The sequence below is a fragment of the Portunus trituberculatus genome, chromosome 43 (assembly GCF_017591435.1).
Source record: "Portunus trituberculatus isolate SZX2019 chromosome 43, ASM1759143v1, whole genome shotgun sequence".
In the NCBI taxonomy this organism is placed as follows: domain Eukaryota; kingdom Metazoa; phylum Arthropoda; class Malacostraca; order Decapoda; family Portunidae; genus Portunus; species Portunus trituberculatus.
In genome coordinates this window covers 19,269,190-19,276,689 of record NC_059297.1, presented here as the reverse complement: position 1 = coordinate 19,276,689, position 7,500 = coordinate 19,269,190, and the positions used below count along the sequence as shown (strand labels likewise).

Genomic DNA, 7,500 nt, shown 5'->3' with positions numbered 1-7,500 from the left:
ATATATATATATATATATATATATATATATATATATATATATATATATATGGTATATATATATATATATATATATATATATATATATATATATATATATATATATATATATATATATATATATATATATATATATATATATATATATATATATATATATATATATATATATATATATATATATATATATATATATATATATATATATATATATATACAGATTTTCCCTGGAATGATTACTGTTTCCGCGTCAGAGATCCACCTCTGTGTGTTACACGCATAACAGAGGTGATAATGTCTGGCATGGAGGCATTCTTTTTCTCAACCTAAACCTTTCAAACCTTGTTTTAACACAGCCAGTTCTTGTGCTATACATGATAGAGAGGTTGCCCTTTATATTTCTGCCCAGAATCATGCCAAGTCTGTTCCTCAACTTGTCAAACATTCCTTCATAAACAGAAAATGTAAAAAAAATTCAAACTCCAACTCCCCTCGTGACTTATGGCATATGGCCAAAAACATCTCCAATAACTTTACTTCATCTCTCCCTTCTTTATTTCATCCTGATGGCACCACTGCCATCTCATCTGTCTCTAAATCTTAACTTTTCTCTCAAACCTTTGCTGGAAACTCCACCTTGGATGATTCTGGGCTTCTACCTCCCTCTCTTCCTTCCCTATGATATTTCATGCTCACAATCATAGTTTTCCGTAAAGATGTTTTCCATGACCTCGCTTGCCTAAACCCTCGGAAGGCTTATGGACCTGATGGGGTCCCTCCTATTGTTTTAAAAAAACTGTGCTTCCATGCTTGCACCTTTCCTGGCCAAACTCTTTCTCCTAAGTCTATCGACTTCTACCTTTCCTTTTTGCTGGAAGTTTGCCTACATTCAGCCTGTTCCTAAAAAAGGTGATTGTTCTAATCCCTCAAACTACATCCTATAGCTTTAATTTCCTTAATAGGAAGATTCTTAAATATCTGTTACTTTACAATCTTCTATCTGACCACCAGTATAGCTTCCGTCAGGGCGGCTCTACTGGTGATCTTCTGGCTTTTCTTACTGAGTCTTGGTCATCCTCTTTTAGAGATTTTGGTGAAACGTTTGCTGTCTGGCATAAAGCTTTGATTTCAAAACAGCCCTCCTATGGTTTCTATCCTTCTCTCTGCAACCGTATCTCAAATTTCCTTTCCAACCGTACTATTGCATTTGTAGTAGACGGTCACTGTTCTTCTAAATCTATTAACAGTGGTGTTCCTCATGGTTCTGTCCTGTCACCCACTCTCTTTCTGTTATTCATTAATGATCTTCTTAACCAAACTTCTTGCCCTTTCCACTCCTACGCTGATGACACCACCCTACACTTTTCCATGTCCTTTGAGAGACGACCAACCCTTCAGAAAGTCAACTGATCACGCAGAGGACGCCACAGAACACCTGACTTCTGATCATAATAATATTTCTGATTGTGGCAGAGAAAAGTAATGTTCAATGCCTCAAAAAATAAATTTCCACATTTATCAACTTGACACAACCTTCCAGACAACTATCCCCTCTTGTTCAATGACACTCAACTGTCTCCCTCTTCTACACTGAATATCGTAGGTCTGTCCTTTACTCATAATCTAAATTGAAAACTTTACATTTCATCTCTTGCTAAAACAGCTTCTTTGAAGTTAGGTGTTTTGAGGCGTCTCCGCCAGTTTATCTCGCCCCTCCAACTCTGTACAAGGGTTTTATTCGTCCTTGTATGGAGTACTCTTCGCATGTTTGGGCAGTTTCAGTCACACAGTTTTATTAGATAGGGAGGAATCAATAGATTTTCGTCTCATCAACTGCCCTCCTCTGATTGACTGTCTTCAGCCTCTTTCTTACCACCGAAATGTTGCATCTCTTACTATCTTTTATTGATATTTTTATGCTAACTGCTCTACTCATCTTGCTAACTGCGGCCTCGCTGCACATGTTTATTTTCTTCTTATCCCTATTCTGTCCAACTTTATAATGCAAGAGTTAACCAATATTCTCAATCATTCATACCTTTCTCTGGTAAACTCTGGAATTCTCTGCCTGTTTCTGTATTCTGTATTTCTACCTTCCTACAAGTTAACTTCTTTTAAGAGGGAGGTTTCAAGATATTTGTCTCAAACATTTGACTAATTCTATTTCAATCTTTAAGGAAACTGGCATTTCAAGTGGCTTTTTTTTCAATATTTTGTTGCTTTTGGCTAGCTTTCCCTCTTGCATAAAAAAAGGGAAAACATCTGTTTATGCTTGCTGTCGCGTTAGTGGGGATCGTGCACCACACAGCCGTACCGCAGAATGCGGAGAGCATGGTACTGCAACACTGGAACTAAAATGGTGTCTTATGAATATAAGAATAAAACAAGCAAAGAATAGAAATATAAATATCATAAGAAAATATGAAAAAAACCCTCAGAACACACACACACACACACACACACACACACACACACACACACACACACACACACACACACACACACACACACACACACACACACACACACACACACACACACACACACACACACACACACACACACAGACAGACAGACAGACAGACAGACAGACAGACACACACACACACACACACACACACACACACACACACACACACACACACACACACACACACACACACACACACACACACAGTAGAACAAAAACAAATTACAACTACGTTTTAAATAATCAGTCGAAATAGTTAGGAAGATGTGGTCTACAACAGAACCGAGCGATCGCCAATCCCCCACTGAGGTCAAGAAGCAATACAACCAAAATCAACGAATCAACAAAACAAAAATGGCAATACGGTGTGATCCAATGGAATTAACACTGTTTATCATTACCATAACCTTTGATACTCCCAGGCAATATTCCTGATTGGTGTTGATATTGGGAGAAAACAACAGATAGCTGCATTATGGAAGAGGGAGACAATACAATGGAGAAAAAAAAACTCTTTGACAAGCATACCCAATGTGAGACAGATATGGAAAATTATGCAAAAAAAAAAAAAAAAAAAAAGTAAGACCTCAAATTTTCCTTCTGCTCTATCTGTGCCTTAATCTTTAAATGCATCTTATCTGTTTCCGTAGAGAGGAAAGCAAAATTATGGGAGCTCTTGAACGAAGATTTTTCGCCAATATTGACTAGATATAATGCAATTACTGCAACACAAAGGAGTCCGAGCTGCGAGAAGCTAACCACAAGGGAGGAGTGATGAGCCTTGTTTGTGTGCTCCTTTCTTCTGCCCTCACTTACCACCCCCTAACCATAAGGCACAAAGCACGGAGCAGTTCCAGCTTCCATATTTTGTCTTTTAGATAACTACATTAGGAGCAAAACACATCAAACAGCAAATGTGATGTCCTTGTTTCATGTTCATTTATTTCAATGTGTATATCCATGAGTGACTATCTACTACATCAACAAAGATTTGAGTAGAAACATGAGGTTACAGTAAAATAAAATTTAAGGTTACTTTAAAGACTAAATATCTATGGATGACTGTTGAATTTGCAGTGATTAGCAAAATGTTTCACGGAGTAATCATGACTTCCTCATTTGAAAATGAAGATGGCAAGAAGAGGTAAGATAATTTTTACGTGCTTTCAAACAGCGATCAAGAAGAGTTCATCAATATCCTCTTTTTCTCAATAGTGTGATGAATAAAAAGTATAACTGTATAGAAGTTTTTGGAGGGTCATTGTTTTCTCTCTTAAATATACAAATTGATAGAATAACAATCTATAGGCGATACAGAAGAATATTATTCTATTCCGTGAACGCGGTTGATCGTCCTCCTTAAACGTTGAGTGATCAGTGAAGTATCTATAGACTAAATGGGAATCAAAATCAGATTCAGTATTTTTCAGGCTGATGTGGTGTCTCGAAGTTGAAAATTTATAGAGAAGCAGGAGAAATACGAAATGGACAAATTATGTCGATTAATGGATTGAAAAGTTAGAAACAAAGTAACAAAAGGGTAATGAGAAAAGTTAGTGTCGCGGATGACTTGGATATCTAGGATCTAACAAAAACATAAATAATAATGGAGTGAAAGTATAAATTTAGCAAAGTTCATTATCTATATGAAACAAATACTCAGTGAACCCAAGGTGATGGCAAAAGTAATAGAAGGAAACCAAGAAATAAGACATTTGCAAGAGGAAAATGGCATAGCGATCCACACATTAATTATTAGTCATCGTCTGTCACCACAGCCATAAGGGTACACTGGAAAATGGTCAAGAAACTTTCTGACGCCCGTTCCATTGTGTTTCTTTTTTTTCCCTAGAATCATAAAATTTTCGACTTGAAGGCAGTATTTCTAAATAGCCTGGGTGTAGATATTTTTCAAAGAAAGAAGATTACAGGTGGAGGTTGCCAATAATGTTTTCAATAGGAAGGGATTGACACGTGCAGGACTGATGACTAACTGCCTCCTTTGTTTTTTTTTTTTTTTTTTTTGCCCTTGCGCGTGCTCTAAGTTAAGTGGTTTAATGCAGCAGAAATTTGATAATATTGTTCGAATGAAGGTCAAGTATTCATGCACTGAACGTACCTTCCGAGACGAACACGTTGACGTAGGACGGTATAATGTTGTTGGCGCTGCAGCTGTAGTTGCCGGAGTCTTTGAGGCCGGCTTCCTTTATGGTGAGACTGGAGGTGGTCAGGTCTGTTTGGTCCATAGTGACCGTGATGCCGCCGCGAGACTGGTCGTAGTTGATCATTTTATTGTTGTGAAACCAAAAGATGAACTGTGGTGGAGTCAGGCCCTGTGAGAGATAATGGGAAGTACAAGAGTGTTAATGGATATAGGGCAAATGGTACTGCAAGTTATGGTCATGTATTGCTTACTTGAGAAGCTAATAAGTTTTTACTAATTCACGTTCTCATAACAGTCATTTGTGAGTGTAATATATTTAATAAATAGGCGGGATGTTAGAATGATCAAAAGAACATAAAACAATCATAAAAGACTCATAGACGTATATAAGGAAACAAAAGGACTGGATTTGACTTTTAATGGTTTGATTGGGTTCGAACGTCAACAACATAACGCCTATTAGGATACTAATATCAAGAGCATTGAATAAAAAAAAAAAAAAATCACTATTAACCTTTTACTTCTAGTATGTATTATGGCACAGTCATCATTTCATCAATTGAACAAGAAACAGAAAAAACGAGAAAAATAATATCCAGAAACTGAAAAGAGATGTCATACAACAAAACAACAAAAACAACAACTACTAGTACTTTTACTACTACTACTGCTAGTAATAATGATAATAATAATAATGATGATAATAATGATGATGATGATGATGATTATAATAATAATAGTAATAATAATGTCTCTCTCAAAAAGCCACAAGCAAAACCGGTTTGGAATAAATTTCATTCCGTACAGCTGTTTCCTCTCACCTCTCGCACCAACCTGTCTTAATGTCTATATATTAATAATGATTATGATATAATTATTGTTGTTACTAACAACAATAATAATAATAATAATAATAATAATAATAATAATAATAATAATGATAATAGTAATAATAATAATAACAATAATAATAATAACGATAATAATAATAATATCAATTATAATTATCATCAACATTGTTATTATGATTATAATTATTATTATTATTTCTGTTATTATTATTATTATTATTATTATTATTATTATTATTATCATTAGTACTATTATTATCATTATTATTATTAATACTCACATTTATTATAACAAAAGTTGTGCTCAAGCAGCACAAAAACAACAAAACATGTGAATGTTTTTAATCACAGTCATTGAGCAACGAGTATTTAGACAACCACTAGAGAGGTACGATAACAATAAAATGGATTTATATTGGTACTTTATAGATGTTAAGAGATGTCAGCTCTATTCGTGAAGTTGGCAATTATACTGTTTCAATATCAGCAGATCTGCTTTTATTTTTTCCAGTAATAAGTAACTTAGATGCCAATCTAAATTTTTTTGTAATGTAATTCATAGCCAGCGCTTCACTGTAAATTGCTAGGACTCCATTAAAAGTCTGCCGATTTGTTGTTATTTTCTGGCTGGCTATGATTTCGTGATAACAATACTCTGATCCGTTAGAAATATAATGGAACCTTTCCCCTATTCTATAAAAATGACATGAATAGTGTTCCAGGTCGGATAATAAATGTGTGTGTGTGTGTGTGTGTGTGTGTGTGTGTGTGTGTGTGTGTGTGTGTGTGTGTGTGTGTGTGTGTGTGTGTGTGTGTGTGTGTGTGTGTGTGTGTGTGTGTGTGTGTGTGTGTGTGTGTGTGTGTGTGTGTGTGTGTGTGTGTGTGTGTGTTTTCACCAAAGCCTGATTACGACCGGAACAACAACTAGTCGTTACCCTATCATTATTACCTCAGAATTCATAATTACCGATCTACGGGTAAGACTTACACACCACACACTCCTTGTAAGACATTATCTTGCAAGCTTGTCAGCGGAAAAATTCCAGAGAGGACCAGGGTTCGAACATATGCCATGTGTGTGTGTGTGTGTGTGTGTGTGTGTGTGTGTGTGTGTGTGTGTGTGTGTGTGTGTGTGTGTAGAATCATTATATTATAATTATCATTAATCATTATATAATATATATCATACAATATATAATAAAACATATAATATATATATATATATATATATATATATATATATATATATATATATATATATATATATATATATATATATATATATATATATATATATATATATATATATATATATATATATATATATATATATATATATATATATATATATATATATATATATATATATATATATATATATATATATATATATATATATATATATATATATATATATATATATATATATATATATATATATATATATATATATATATATATATATATATATATATATATATATATATATATATATATATATATATATATATATATATATATATATATATATATATATATATATATATATATATATATATATATATATATATATATATATATATATATATATATATATATATATATATATATATATATATATATATATATATATATATATATATATATATATATATATATATATATATATATATATATATATATATATATACATGCATATATCATATATATATATATATATATATATATATATATATATATATATATATATATATATATATATATATATATATAATTGTTGATGGCCATTTCTTTTCTTTTCTTAGTGCTGAGCTGATTCTTGACGAGTCTGGGAAACTGCTCTTTTGATGCAGCTTCATTCGTTCATTGATGGTTAGGTGATGCTGCAAAGGTTGTGTACTTCCTTGTAATTTCTGAGCTTGTAATTTTCATAATTTTAAGCTCGTTTCCAAATATTTCAGTCTCTCTTCATATACAATAATTTGCAATTTTCGTACTTTTAAGCTTGTTTCCAAA

The 7,500-nt window shown here is 32.8% G+C and overlaps 1 pseudogene; it reads right to left on the bottom strand.

Moving 5' to 3' along the window:
- The window catches only part of LOC123518242, a 162,249-nt pseudogene that overhangs the window by 2,349 nt on the left and 152,400 nt on the right, over positions 1-7,500 (bottom strand).